This window comes from Crocuta crocuta, unplaced genomic scaffold, assembly GCF_008692635.1.
Source record: "Crocuta crocuta isolate KB4526 unplaced genomic scaffold, BGI_CrCroc_1.0 scaffold517, whole genome shotgun sequence".
Lineage (NCBI taxonomy): Eukaryota > Metazoa > Chordata > Mammalia > Carnivora > Hyaenidae > Crocuta > Crocuta crocuta.
In genome coordinates, this window is record NW_027529607.1 from 1,649,066 (window position 1) to 1,665,730 (window position 16,665).

Consider the following 16,665-nt stretch of genomic DNA (forward strand, 5'->3'; position numbering starts at 1 on the left):
ACAAAATCTCCATGGTACAGTTGAATAACATAATTACTTAAATTTGTATGTATAGAAGCAAGTATACTTCATATGCTTCTTTTGTTCATGTCTTTGTTACATTTATTTAGATATTTGGCTTGGGACCATATTATGTCATGTAAAAATAGCCTTGCATTTATGGGATAATTCATAGTTGGTTATGATATGTTTTGATATGATATGTTTTCTTTGAATATAATTTAAAAATTTATGTGTTAGCATTTCATTTCTTAGAATTGCATCAGTTTTGTTGGTTTCTCTGAGTTATTGAAATGTAATATATAAAAACCCAGTGTTAAGGCAACCTGAGGGATTATGGAATTTATTATAGATAATGAAATACAACCTGGGAACTTGATCACTAGAACGGTCAGCAAAACCATCTTATTATTCATCTGAAGTGTCTGTAATAAGGACCTTTATCTTAAAGATGTTATGATATCACTTTATATAGTATTTTGTGCCTCTAATTTTATAATTAGATTTTACATTTGTTTTACTTTTGTGCTCTATATTAAAATTTACTTTTACATTTTAAAATAAACTGAATGACACTGAATACATGACATTTTCTAACTAAAAGTCAGTTCTTGTATACATCTGTTATTTTAAGGAGTTTGACCATTACTCGATGAATACAAAAAGCAAATGAAGGACTTTGAGGCAGAGGAGTGACATAATCACTATAGCTGGGGTTTGAGAAGAAAACAAAGAAAGTGTAGATTCAGGGTGACAAATGAGGATGCCGATGCAGTACTGTGAGGGCAGATGTCAGTATCTTGGAGAAGTTGAAGTGAGTAGAATTGAGTAGGAATAATGAAAAGTAATTAGTTTTTATATTATTTTGAAGGTAGAATTAACAGGATTTATAGATTTATAAACAGATTACAAGTGTCTTTGAGAAAAATAAATGAATTAAGCATCTTTCCAAAGTCACTGTCTTCAGCATCTGGAAGGATAGACTTGCCTGAGATGACAAAGATGGCAGAAATGGGACAATTTAGTGCATGAGTTTATGACATTTTAATCTGAGATGTCCGGTAGTAGAAATAGCATATGTTAAGTATGATAATAGCCGTAAATTTGAAATAATCAACTAATTTAGAATACATTTGGCATGTCATTCAGAGTGTTTTTTTATAAGGTATCTTTGAATTGTATTTTTAGTAATGATAAAATGAGGAGCATAGATTTTTGCTGGCTGGTGGCACAAATATGGTAGTCATTGACATATTTACAGACTACAGTCAAAGGCAAGAACCTATATATCATCATCAAATGAATGAATGTAGATAGAAATGAGAAGAAAATCAAGAACCGAGCTCTACCACCATTCAACAGGGAGAAATGAGAAAAAAAAAAAAGGGGACAAACCAGGAAAGGAGACCTAGAAGGGATAATTTAGTGAGTGGTAGGCAAAATAATAGGATGTGGTGACCCGAGATCCAAGTAATATATTCCAAGAAGGAAAAAGAATTTATGTTTTTAAAATTCTGTCAATGATAAAGTAAAATAAAGACTGGTAAATGAACATTTTATTTGGCAGACTGTGGGTTGGCAAGAACAGTTTTGGATTGAGGCATGGCAGTGCAAATTCTACTGAAAAGGTTGAGAGAATCAGAGACGACACGTAGAGAGGATCTTTTTAGAGACTTTCTACAAAGAGGATTAGAGAAATAAGTCATGCATGTTGGGAAAGGGATGATCATGAGAAAGCTGTGGGTTTTTTCCCCACAGAAAAGATGGACATATCTTGCAGAACATAAAAACTTGGTGAAATAGGAAGGAGAAAAGAGAATTGATTCAGTTGTTTTTTGAATATGTAAGAAGTGATGGGGTTGGATTTAGAGAAGAGCAAGATTAAATATGGTATGACTCATGATCAAGAGTCTATGGGCACAAAAATTGTTAGGCAGCAGTGCCAATCGCACAACTCCAGGGTACATCTTTAACCGTATATTCTGTTGGAACTTTGTTCTAGTGAGTGGCATTCATTGTTTACAAAAAGAATGAATTGTGCCCCATAAACTTGTCCAATGCAGAGTGATATTGGCAGTTGGATGTTAGTGATGGTGGAAGTCTGAGGAAGTGGCTTTTTTGTCAGCTGGAAGTGAAAATGGATTTCAGTTGGAGGAGTGAGTGGAATATGCGAAATATTCATTTAGGAGATTCGGACAAAAAAGTGTAGGATAACTGTGATGAAGCATTAATGACTTGCTTCAGGCTAGCGAGCAGGAACTTAAGGGCTATCACCCAGCATGTGGGGGTGTGTTATTCTAGATACATTCAGCTGCATGGGTATAGAAACAATCATACCTCAAAATACCTGACATTTAAAAGACATATTGTTTTTTTGAGGTATTTTATTTATTTATTTTTAATGTTTTTATTTATTTCTGAGACAGAGAGAGACAATGTGAGCAGGGCAGGGTCAGAGAGAGAGGGAGACACAGAATCTGAAGCAGGCTCCAGGCTCTGAGCTGTCAGCACAGAGCCCGACGTGGGGCTCAAACCCACCAACTATGAGATCATGACTTGAGCCAAAATTGGACGCTCAACCGACTGAGCCACCCAGGCGCCCCTGAAAAAATGTATTGTCTTTGATAGTAACTGATTTTAAAATGATAGTTTTAAAACAACCACTGGTAACTTGGAAATTGCCTATAAACTGTTTTCTTTTGATGAAATGTCCATATTTCTAAAAATCATAAGGGATATTAAAAAATTAATGAAACATTTGGTATTATTAATTAGATGTGTTTTTATACAAGTTTGCAGATATCAACATTTTACCTTAACTTTTATGCAAAGGATATATTCAAAAATATAATATTCAAAATGATATGAAAATCAGGTTTTGTCTTTTAAGAGTCAACATTTTAACTTACACAACTGTAATTAAAAATTAATTTATTTGTGGGGCACCTGGGTGGCTCATTCAGTTAAACATCTGACTCTTGACTTTGCCTCAGGTCATGAACTCACAGTTTGTGGAATCGAGCTCCATGTCGGGCTCTGCATTGACAGCATGAAACCTTGTTGGGATTCTCTCTCTCTGCTTCTTCCCCACTCACATTCTCTCTTCCTTTCTCTCACTCTCAAAATAAATAGATAAACATTAAAAAATGAATTTATTTGTGAAATCATGTTCCTGCATGTGAAAAGCATTTATATATAATTCCATTTAATATAAACTTATGAGATTTGTTGTCTTTATTTGAATGCAAACATTTTGTTATTTTTCCCTTAACAACAAAGAAATTTTTATTTCCTTTAAAGGAAAAGCTCTTAGGGAATTCATTTCAGTAAACAGATCAAATCAGTTTTTTTGTTTTCTTTAAAATGATAGCAAACAAAACTTTTTGGGAAATACAATTTCTATAACACTAGCAAATATATATTTCCATTTCTTTGAATTTCTATGTTTTATCTACAAATAAAGCTAAAATGCCATATCTCATATTTCTTTGACATCTTAGGCAGGTACATGCTCAAATGAATTCCACAGGCTTCTTACAAAATGGGAAGTTGATCCAATAGTTCTGAATTTAACCTCCCTTTTATTTTCACACAGACAGGCACATACTCCCATAAGACAATCCTATTACAACTTGAAATATTTCTTTAAACAGTGGTTTTATTCTTCAAATATATTGTTGACTGACTACCTTTAAAATCTACTAATAAACTTATTAAATAAAATATACATATGAGTTTATGAAGAATTTCTATTTGTGGAATAAATCAAATTGGATATAATTTAGCATTGATTACAGTTTAATTAACAAATAATCAAAATTCCCTTCCACAAGTTTCCTATTAATCCTGCTCTGTACGTTTTAAAGCTTGATGTTTTTGTACTTAATAGGAAAGCATGTTTTGATACTTTTCACAAAAGAATAACAATAGCAGTGTTTTGAAGTTGGTTTTACATGTCACAATGAATATTTTCACTGTGCTTTTTATGCCTTGAAAGCTACATTGTGGTGTGTGTGTGTGCGTAAAGTTTACTGTGTATATAATTAAATAAGTGAATAAATATTTAGAAGTTATTTATTAGTGTCTGTCATCAGTACTTAAAAATGTTACCTAAAATAATTGTTCACTAGAAGTTCATGCATGACAAAAATCTTTGAAACATGACAAATTAAATTATTAACAAAAAATCTATCAGAAAATAAACTGTAATGGACATTATAGTAATGGTTAACAAGAAGTATTGTATTATAGGGATTCATATTCATAATTAGTGTGTCCAATGGAATCTCATTGGAAATACAAGAAGAATGACTATTATGTATTTGCTGGATTACTGCTGTTTTGTTCATATTGCTGAGAATTTTATAATGTAAAAGTTAAGAATATATAAATAAAACTAGGTGAACTTTGTTCATATTTAGTTTATTCTGTTAAGTTTTGTCAGAAATATAGGTAACATCATAGAAGCTTGTAGTAAAAAAAAATCTTGTCACCTTGATAGGCCATCTCGTGCATAGACACATGGCTATTTTTTAATATAATAAATTTCAAAGGATTTGTATAAAGGGAATATTTTAGCAATAGGAGGGATCATTGGGAACCTATTTATTGTCAGAGGGACAAGAAACACATAGGGGCTAAATGACATAGAATCTCACATAGTTAGTAGCAAATCAATTATTAGATCATGGATATCCTAATACAAACTCTACTGTTCTCTCTAATGTATGTAAATTTATGAAAAAAATGTAAATTATGAATCCTCCATACATGGTTTGTTAATTATATCTGTGCTATCTGAGAATAACATTCTCTCTGGGCCTCAGCTTTATCAGGTTTAAATTGAAGATTTTCACCTTCATTGCCATCAAATTTAGAAAGCATCTGATTTTCAATGCTTTCAACCATTTAATTCCAGATTTCAAAATTATTGATACTGAAAAAGAATTGCCAGTGTAACTTAAAATTATGAAAGAATTTTTTTCAGGAAAAAACCTTAGTTTAGTAACATTTTCAAATATAACATTTGAAGAAATATGATGATTAAAATTATAAAATAAAAGGGCACTGGGAAATTCTCAGAAAACTCATGTGTGACATAAGAAGTATAATAAAATAAGAGAAAATATTAGAATAATAATGAAAATTTATAAAGAAACAATATTTAAATGGTTGATCTGAAAATGAAAATCTCTAATCTGTAAAAGAGAGACTTTTCAAACTTATGGTCATAAATTAGAGAAGAAAACAATAAAATGTTATTTCTAGGTGCATGTCAACTTGCTACTCTTGTTGGTCAAAGGAAACACACAAAACATATACTTATACATTGTGAATATAAAACAAGAATCTGAGGAAAAGTTTTATATAGTGAGAAAGATACATTTTTTTTTGAGAGAGAGAGAGAAAAAGAGAGAGGATGCAAGTGAGTGAGGGGCAGAGAGAGAGAATCCCAGGTGGGGCAGAGAGAGAGAGAGAGAGAGAGAGAAGCGGGGCTCACCAGATGCAAAGCTTACCTGACTTGGGACCCAAACTCATAAACTGTGAAATCATTACTTGAGCTGAAGTCAGATGCTTAACGATCAAGCCACCCAGATGCCCCAAACTTTCATATTTTTAAAGAGCATTTTGGTACTTAAATTTAATTTGGAATACTATTACACACCTCAAAACATGTATAATAAAATCAGAATTAAAAGAAAGTTTATAAAAAGCAAAGATCATAAAGAAATCAGCATATCTCAGGAGCTGAGGTGAATGAGTTTGGGGGGATTGACTATTAAGTGCATGAAGAAATTTGATGGGACTATGGACCTGCTCTCTATCTTGACTATGATGGTGATTACGTGCTGTATACCTCATTCACAAAATACAAATCAACCGAAAGGCTCAGTTGGGAGAGTATTAGACTGAAGATTATGTTTTAAAATATAAGAATACACAGTAAAAAGGATGAGTTTTATAGTATATAAATTATTCATCAATAAATTGAGCTAAAAATTTGTAAATTTTTATTACTAAGTATATATTTATACATATACAAATATAAATACAACTTATTCTGTTTTTGTAAAAGTATTTCATATACAATGGAATTTTGTTATTTCTAATTTCTAAATATTACTGTATAAATTATGTAAATATATATATTTTACTATTTTAGAGAGAGAAAGAGCACAACTCAGGGAGAGAGACAGAGAGAGAGAGAGAGACAGAGAGAATCCCAAGCAGACCCCATGTTCAGCTCTGAGCCTGACACGGGGCTCAATCCTGTGACCCTGAGAACATGATCTTAGCTGAAATCAAGAGTCAGACATTCAACTAACTGAGTCACCCAGGTGACCCCTGTAATTATAATTTTGTAACAATTTTTAAATATTTATTTATTTTTTGAGAGACAGAGTGAGACAGAGCATCAGCAGGGGAGGCGCAGGGAAGGAGACACAGTATCGGAAGCAGACTCCAGGCCAGGAGCTGTCAGCACAGGGCCCGACACAGGCCGAGGTCATAGACCCTGAGATCATGACCTGAGCTGAAGTTGGTCACTTAAACAACTGAGCCACCCAGGTGCCCCATATAATTTTTAAAGTATTTTTACTTGAGCAAGGACTTAGAAATATATTTTTGAATGGATTGTTTACTGAATTCAGTTGCAAGACTACTTTAATTGCATTTTTTCCCTTCTGTCCTCCTCACTCTAAGAATATAGTTTTCCTTCCCTCTCTCCTTTAAAAAAAAAAAAAAATTATTCATGCATTTGTGAGAGACAGGTCCCAAAGTTGCAGTGATGAGAGAATTAAGAAGCCGGGGGCTAAGACTCTCCAGGCTCGGCTCCTCTCCAGGCTCAAGCCTCTTTTATTTTGCTGCTTGCCTGATAACAGCAAGCACATACAACATAGTATTTGGCACCTTGGCAGGTCATGCTCCTGCAGTGTATTCCATACTGGGTCATGGGTGTATATCTGGCACCAGACAAAACTTTCTCATCCCTGGCCTGGCATCCACATGTTGTCCTTCTAGAGACAACAAGCTGTCCCGGCGTCTTTCCGAACTGGGAAAGGAACTGCTTTCCGTTCCTTGGTGCTCGATCCCTTTCCATCAAGACATTCTTATGGTGTCTCTGGCTTCTCATTCTCCAACACATTTGGACTCTGGATTCTAATAAACAAACTACCTGTTTGTATTTACTTGTTAGGTTATGATTTGTGTGGTATGACACTGTGATGTTTGTAATCTTCACTTACAACAGTAGATGGTCTACCTTATATTAAAATTCTCTTTCTTCAATTCTGTTTTAACATCTTTGATGTTTACTCTTATTTTCCAGAGGAGCAAAAGAGAGCTGGTTAGGAAGTTGCTTAAGCGTCTGAAAAACAGGTAATACACACATTATCATTTTAACTGTTACAGGTATGTAACAATCCTACCCCAAATACTACCATTAAATTTTACCTGAGATGCTATAAGGTTGAAGATGAATGTGCTTATGCTGAAAAGAATTATAGCAAACTAAAACTACATGAGTAGTAAGAATACGTCGTCATTAGTTTTTGATCAAACAGCAAAATACACTGTGTAAATTAGATGTTGGTGTGATTTTGTGGTTAGTTTGCTACAATGAAATCTATCTCAAAATGGTAATATCCATAAATACTGGAGAAAAAAGAATACATTCTCTTATTGCTGTGCATAAGAAATGAACGAATGATACATATTTTAAAGTAATAAAAAGAAGACACCAGTAATTTTGCAGCTAATAACTTATTTTCATTTACCCCAAGTTCTTTGACTTGTATGTGAATGCAATTTTTTAGGCTATTATTACTATTACTATTATTTTGTTAAACTGGGAGAGTAGGGAAATTATTGAAAGGAACTTGTATACTAGGAAGTAATGAATTGGGGCACCTGGGTGACTCAGTCAGTTAAGCATCTTAGTTCAGCTCAGGTCATGTGCTCACAGGTCCATGGTTTTGAGCCCTGCGTCCAGCTCTGTGTTGACAGCTCAGAGCCTGGAGCCTGCTTCGTATTCTACGTCTCTCTCTCTCTTTTTCCTTCCCCAACTCAGGCTTTGTCTCTCTCTGTCTCTCAAAAATGAATAAATGTTAAAAAAAAATTTTTAAGAGGTAATGAATTAAACAATGTGTTACCTCTCTTAAAATGCAGGTGAATAACACCAATTTGTTACTTCAGTTAAAGATAGGAGTAAGCAGCAAAGCTGCACAGAAAATATTTGACAAGTAGAATTATTTATTTTAACCCACAAGAGCCCTGTCATTGACAGAGTTCCTGGTACTTATTTTTACAATTATTATTGCATTAAAGCCTTATTATTAGCTTATATAAATTATTATGCTATTTAAATTAACATTTACAAATTAGCATATATAAATTATTATGCTATTAAAGCATTTACCTTAGAGAAATTAGTGTCTCAATGTTAATAAAAATACACTATGTATACACATACTGTAAATTTGACTATTTTATTAATACAATCCTACATCCAGATTTCACCTTAATATAAAAAATAAAGGATGGGGCCCATCAGAATATACAAAATATAAGCAAAATAAGTAACTAATGGAAACAGAAATGTGCTGATAAGTTTTACTGTGTTTGTTCTACATTTATATTTATTTTACTTTATGTATGCTAATTTTTTTAGTTTATTTATTTATTAGGAGAAAGAGAGAGAGCACTAGCAGGGGAGGGGCAGACAGAGAGTCCCAAGCAGGTTCCTTGCTGTCAGAACAGAGACCATTGTGGTGCTTGATCTCACCAACTGTAAGACCGTGACCTAGCCTGAAATCAAGAGTCAGAGACTTAACCAACTGACCGCCCAGGAACCCCTTATATGTGTACTAATTTTTATCACTGAATATGAAAATCCTAAAGTATGAAACAGTTTTATAATTATACACAAATGCTTCAAATTCGTTAGTTATTGGCTATTTCTTTCTTTTTACTAGCTAATAACCATGTATGGTTTTAAAATTTAGCAAAGAAAAATTTTTGCTCACAGTTGGAAAATTTCTTGTCTCCAATTCTTGGCAACTAGCAGAATTTCTGGTAGTGTGTAGGGCATACTAAATTTTGTTGATTCAAAATTAGCTCAAAAATTTTAAAAAAGGAAAATGTTTAATCGATTGCAATGAATAATTATGTTGAATTTTCTAGTGGAACAAATTCCTTGAAGCTAGAAAATGGCATATTGGTTACATAATCTGTAACATCTACTTCAGAACTAAAAGTAAAACAAATGACAAATACGAGTTTTAGGAACACTAAAGTCAGTAATTATTTAGGCAAAATATTTTAATTATGGGATATAATTGAAACCAGAAAAGACTATAGGAAATACATGAAGTCTCTACTGCTGTAAAATTTAAACAGTCTATCTTAACTAATGCCTCATATAAGAAATCACTTGTATGTTATAATGCATATCTTTATAATGAGTATTCATTGAAAAACTACAATCAACACACATACGATGCCATCAACAATATAGTTGTCCTTCACATAATACATTGATTAAAGTCTTCTTTCTGAGGGAAAAGTGTGAGATTTGGGGAAGAAAGGAAGCTCTGAGAATGTAAACTAGTCTCAGACTCTGTGCTGACAGCTCAGAACCTAGAGCCTGCTTCAGATTCGGTGACTTCCTCTCTCTCTGTCCCTTCCCTGCTCGCACTCTGTCTTTCTCTCGCCCAAAAAATAAACACTAAAAAATGTTTAAAAGAAAAGAAGAAAGAAAGAAAGACTTGGTTGTTTACACAGATGGATGTATCTATATAGGACAAAGCTGCCCCGGAGTGACAATGCCAAGAAGAAAGAGCTTCTCCATTTTATCACAAAGTTGGCAGAATATATAGGTAATTATCCAGTGAATGTAAAATCACAGTGGAAATACTCTTTTCTTTGTTTTGTTTATTGGTGTGTTCGTTGCCCAGACATTATTAAAAATGGAATTCCCAAAGAGTAAAATCAATATAGTGACTACTCTAATATATAGATTTGAGAAAAACAAATTTCAACCTATTTTGTCAACATGATTCTCTTTTTTGTCTTTGTTCCTTTTTTTTAAAATTTCTTAATGTTTTATTTATTTCTGAGGGAGAGAGAGACAGACAGACAGAATAAACAGGGGAGGGGCAGAGAGAGAGGGAGACACTGAATCCGAAACAGGCTCCAGGCTCTGAGCTGTCAGCACAGAGACAGATGCAGGGCTCAAACCCACGATCTGTGAGATCATGACCTGAGCTATAGTTGGACGCTAACTGACTGAGCCACCCAGGCACCCTGTCCTTGTTCTTTTGAGCTTTATTATATTCTTCTTCATTAGGTCATGTAGTTTTCCAAAAGTTAGGGTAGCTAATTTAATTTTTTTGAAAGTAAAGTCTCTCTCACACACATCCTCTTATGGAAATAAATATTCTTATTCTTAACAAACTGGAAAAAATTGAATAGTAATAAGAAAATTAAAAAAAAAAAAAAAACAACAAAACAAAACACCTGGTTGGATCAGCCAGTCAGTTAAGCATGGTCATGATCCCAGGGTCATGGGGTTGAGTCCCGTGCCCCTGCTTCAGACTCTAGTACTGGGCATGGAGCCTGCTTAAGATTCTTCCTCCCACTCCCTCCCCTGCTTGCACTCACTTGCTCTCTCTCTCTCTCTCACTCAAAAAAATAAAAAATAAATTAAAATAAATAAATAAATAAGAAAAAGAAAGAAACATAACAAACTTCACTGAAATTTTTTATCTTGACAATCTGAGCAGTTTAGGGAAAAATGTAAGAAAAAAGACCTTTTAAGTGAAATAAAAAGTGAAAAAAAAGACCTCTTAATATCCACTCTCCCCACAGACTTGTTAAGAGTTTACAAATATTATCCTTACCAATTTATCTTTTATATTATTTCTTGATTTTTGCTTTATCTTACTCAATTTTACACAATATTGCATTTTTTATTTGCTTTGTGTCCTGTAATTAAATGCACACTTAGAAAAGTTAGCTAGCATTGATGCCCACAGATTTTATGAAATAACACAATAATGTTTACTTGATTTTTTCAATGAAATTTATTTTTAAATTAAATGTGTTGATTTGTCTCCACTCTGGTGAAGGACCAGATTGGGTAAATGTTTCATAATAAGTACTGATATGGGCTCTATGGCTCTGGAGAGAAGCAATGATTTTCATCAATAATATTATATATTACTTGATGTCACCAAAACACCACAAATGCCAAATGCTTTTAGAATTTTTATTATCAACTACCTCCTTGGTATATAATTAGGAGGTTTTTAGGAGTTTGAATAAGGCTAACATTCAATGGTAAACAAAACATAGGGAGCATAAGCAATTTAGTGAATGTGGTACCTTATAATTTTATTGAAATTAAAACACTAAAGAGTCAGATACTTGTTAGTTGTCCTTAAACTATTTAAAACTGTTTTTTAAATGTTTTTATTTATTTCTGAGAGAGAGAGAGACAGGATGAGCAGGGGAAGGTCAGACAGAGAGAGACACACACAGAATCTGAAACAGGCTCCAGGCTCTGAGCTAGCTGTCAGCACAGAGCCCGACGCGGGGCTCAAACCCAAGATCTGTGAGATCATCACCTGAGCCGAAGTCAGACCCTAACTGACTGAGCCACCCAGGCGCCCCAACTAATTTTTGGTTAATTATTAATTTTTTGGTTTGGAATCATATATGAGATTTAAGTGCTACACCATGGTTCTTAGAACCCTATGACTCTGATGGGGATGGTTTCCACAACTGTGGAGCTAAATTGAAGAAAAGTGCTTTTATATATTTGTTACATAGGGAGGTCTCCATGTTTTCTCTCTGTTTTGGTACAATGGCTTCTTATTTCACTCAGGACAAAAACTGTACATACATACATGCATGCACACAAAACTGATATTGCAAGTTAATTTTACAAATGACCAATGACAATGCAACAATTAATAAAATTTTCTAAAATAAACAAGAGTATAAGAATTATCTGAGGAAAAATAAATGCTATATCTATCTTTTCTCAAGACATATTTTCAATTACATTTGTCTCTCAGTATTTAGCTCCATTTATCAGGATATTTAACGACTAAATGTTTATGATTTTGTGAGATAGAGTGTGATGGGGGGTAGGGGAAGAAAATTGTATTGAGATTTATAAATCTCTATCTTTAAGCACATGAGGTATAATTTAGTGTGAGCAAACGTAGTAATACAAAAATATAAAGAAAGAGGTGAGATAAAGAGGAGTAAGTAGAGCTCTAAAAGAATTTCTTCCATCATTACAGAATCTTTTTCACAAAACTAAATCTTTTCATGTTTCTTTCTCTAAAAACCTTATTTTTAAATGTCAGTCTAATTCTTTGGCTTTTATGAAAATTGTGGGCACATTTTTGAAAGTAGTTTGTAATTGTAAAGAAAGAAGTAAAAACAATTAGTAATAGGAATAAAACCTATTTTTCAAAAAATATGTTGTATTTAATAACAAAGCTATGTATTAAAATCATACTTGCTGAGTTACTGCATGGGCTATTATAATTTTTATATGTTATGTTTATACAAGCAATACCTCAAAGGAGATATAGCAGAGAGTCATCCCCTTAATGTGGTGAGCATTTGAACTTGATTTAGATTTCCTAAAACTACTATATTTTTGATGATGCATGTCAAGATTTAAAATGTGAAGCAACTTAATTTGCTCAAAATTGAATTAAAAAATATCATGCCACATCTGAAATTTTGCAAAAACATTTATATAATACATATAGTGAAATCATAGCACATGCTGGTTTAATAATCACTCCCTAGTATATTTAGCTGTTTTTTAAACTTTTGCTTGTTTTTGTTTTAATTTTTTAATGTTTTATTTATTTTTGAGAGAGAGAGAGAGAGAGAGAGTGTGTGTGAGCAGGGGAGGGTCAAAGAAAGAGGGAGATACAGAATCTGAAACAGGCTCCAGGATCTGAGCTAGCTGTCAACACAGAGCTGGACGCGGGGGCTCGAACCCACGAACAGTGAGATCATGACATGAGTCGAAGTCAGACACTTAACCAACTGAGCCACCTAGGTGCCCCACTCTTTTGTTTGTTTAGATATTTTTAATTAAACTAATATTTGTATTATCCACTTTGATTTTTTTTATGTATAAGTTGACTCAAATAATGTATTCAAATAAGAAACAAAGAGAAAGACAGAAAAAGCATTTGAAGACCTAGATGACAGCAAAGATGATTAAAAACTAAAAGCCTAGTCTCAGATTCCGTAGACTTCTTTTTAGGCACCCAAGTTGTGACTTTAACTTCCTTGTTTGCTAGATAGTGTCTTTGACTACTAACCATAGCAATTCAATCTGAGAAATTCCTATAATGAGAGAATCAAAGTCTATGATTTTGTACTTTTCTTGTTGATTTGTTTGTTAAAATTGCAAGGATTTAAGGGTTAATACCCATTTTCCTCAAGGAGTAGTGCTCTCTGAATCTTCCCAGTTAATGTGCATATACTGTAAAGAAAGTAAAAACAAAATAGGCATAATTATATTTTAGGGTAGGGTGTGGGACTTAAAGCTCTACTAAGAAACAACAGTCAAGGGGCACTTGGGTGGCTCAGTCAGTTAAGCATCTGACTTCAGCTCAAGTCTTGATCTCAGTCTGTGAGTTCAAGCCCTGTGTAGGGCCCTATGCTGACAGCTCAGAGCCTGGAGCCTCCTTCGGATTCTGTGTCTCCCTCTCTGACCCGCTCCTGAAACCCTCTCCTTTTCACGCTCTCCCTCTCTCTCTCATATGAATAAACACTGAAAAATTTTATAGAAAGAAATGAAAGTCAAGGTATCTATACATGGAAAAACATCTGTAATTTTTATAGGTAAGAGAATACAACATAAGTATGAACACTTTCAAGTTATTTTGAGGTATTAATGCATTTTCAATTGTAATTTATACTTTTGGAAAAGATATTGATGTATGTAGCCATTCTAAATTTATTCACTATATAACTTTACGTATATGTTATACATAGATACAAATGATAAAATAAATATATACATGCATACATAAACATGAATTTTAAAATTAGAAACTAATATAAATGTGAATTTTTTGAGTAGTTGAGAGACTTTGTACTACTTGAAATTTGCATTTGGCTTATATTGGTGACATAGGCCAAATGACAAATAATATAAAATTTTAAAAAATGATAAATTCAAAGCATAAGCAGAAATGTATTATATGATACAATTAATTCATGTTTTGAATTAATGAAAAAAGGATCACTTATTAAATAAATAATTCTGGGAAAATATATTTAGCATAAGTAGAAAAAAGCAAACTCAGTTCTAAAAGAACTAAAGAATTTGAAAGAAAAATAAAATTTAAATGTAAAACTCAAGGTTTAAATGTACTTAAATGTACCTTATGTAACATAAAAGGAGTTATCAATTTGACTATGTAGCATTTTAAATTGCACATAAAATTTAAAGTAAATAACAAACTGAAACAGAAATTTTAAATTTGCAAAGTGCTCTTAAAAAGCCATGTCATAAATATGGAACACTTACAAAAAAAGAAACTGCAGAAGACAATGTGAAACAAGCTTATGAGTATATGTTAAATCTTATTAAATGGACATTATAACTATAATGTATACTAATTTTATTTAAAAATAGGGTACTTTAGAAAAAGAGAAAAATAAATTATCCTAATTGTAGATGTTGTGAAAGTATGAATAGAAGAAAAATATTTATATATTTATATATATAAAATGTATTATATAAATTACTAATTAATATAGTTTAGTATGTATTGTAATAGATTGATGAAATTATAAGTTATATAAATAAAATGTTTATTAAAGGTCTTAAAATATGTGTTTATCTGATTAATTCACATCTAAACTGTATTCCTCAAATAATGAGATCTTAGCATGAAGATGAAAATAAATTGCGTTTATTGCATCCTAATTTATAATAGCAACAATATTGGAAACAAGTTAAATGTAAGGAACAGAATAAGTAGAAGTAGGATCTCTTTAGGCCACAGAGTCTGTGCTTTTGTTCACAATACAACACGGTACCTGTGGCTGGATGGAGAGGCAAGGCCCAACCTTGGGTTCTGCTATGTCACCGGCAGAATTATTTTGAATTATTATTATTCAAAAAATAATCAAGACAGAAATAGTTTACAGTATACTAGCACATGAGAGAAGAAAACTAAATCTGGATGTACAGAAACACCAATAGAATAAAGCTATATGGAAAGAGAAATAAAAATACCAATATATACTTAGGACTGGTAGCTTACAACTTTTTCAAACTGTAAGATATTTGGTGTTGGTTCTCTGTCTCATCTTTAGAAAGGGGAACTTTGCTTCATGCTAGTGACATCATTCCAAGAACACAGAGACCTATTATTACACTAAGAGTTTTGTGAAGGTCAGAGGGAAACTAAGAGTCTGAGGCATAGGTGCACCTGGCTTAACAGGAACCCAGATAGGTACTGTCAACTCTTGGTCTTTGCCAAGCAGTAAAAGTAAGAGAAATGGGCTCACTTTCAGCTTCTCATGGTTTACTGACTCTTGTGGCTTCAGTTTTGTCCCTTTGGATGATTCTCTCTTTCTCTCTGTCTCTCTCTCTTTCTCCCCCTCCCTCACTCCCTCCCTCTCTCTCTGTCTCTCTCTTTCTCTCTCTCTCCTTTTCTTCTCTCTCTGCTCCACTCTCCTTCTCTTTCTCTTGTTAAGGATTGAAGTAGCTCACCTTGCAACGATACTTTTTAGCTATGTCTCTTTTTCCTTATACTTACACTGACGAATTGGAATTGTTTTCAGTATTTGCTGCCCTTCTTTTCTGATTCTGTAGTGAATGAGTCATTTGGGCTTCTATCAAAGTATAATTGAAGCAAAGTGTAGAGAAAGACTTTAGTAATTTTAAATAGGTAAAAGATGTACATGCATATATATGATAGAATATATAGTATTTATGGATATGTTTTTGCATAAAGAGATACATAATATGTGTGTATTGTATTTTACACCATGTATATACAGTGGAAACTCTGTAAATGAAAGATCCTGCTGAATTTGGCAGGCTGTAGCCAGGCTTATTACACTGGAATTACACTGGATTCTGCACCCAATTCCAGTGGTGAGGGGGGGGTTTTCCCAACACAAAACAATTCTCTCATAGCAGTTGTGTGTCCTACAATCCAAGTCAATTCTGATACTATCTACCAGGAAATACCATTAGATTCCATAGGTTAAGAGTTCAGTCCTATAATATGGCTCTGCCCTTAACAAAACTTAAGTCCAGGTTGTTATCTGTGTTTCTGAAAGATTGGGTATAAATCAGAGGTTTTCATAACCCAGTCTTTGGGTTCTGCCAATTTGTTGAAGAGCCCACATGACTTGGGTTAAGTTTTGTTTTGTTTTACAAAGGGCATTCATGGCACAAACCAGCAGTCAGGTGAAAAGACACACGGCAAGATTCTGAGCCAAGGAGCGTCAGTCCCTGTGCAGTTGGGGCCTGGCATAGTGGCACGTGGAAGCATCTCATTCACCTACCTGGTAACTCTCCAAACCCATCCTTTTGGGTTTCTATGGGTACTTCATTACAGAAGCATTACTGATTAAATTATTGGCCATGACTGACTGATTCAG

General features: G+C 33.3%; 1 pseudogene across 1 annotated transcript in view; it reads right to left on the reverse strand.

Moving 5' to 3' along the window:
- Window positions 1-15,353, reverse strand: part of LOC144229832 (large ribosomal subunit protein eL42-like) — a 32,286-nt pseudogene extending 16,933 nt beyond the window's left edge. Inside the window, exons 1-2 of the transcript XR_013334619.1 lie at window positions 15,315-15,353; window positions 7,262-7,366 (exon numbers count right to left, since the gene is read on the reverse strand). The product of XR_013334619.1 is annotated as a large ribosomal subunit protein eL42-like (transcript). The remainder of the gene's footprint in view (window positions 1-7,261; window positions 7,367-15,314) is intronic.
- Between the last annotated feature and the right edge of the window lie 1,312 nt (window positions 15,354-16,665).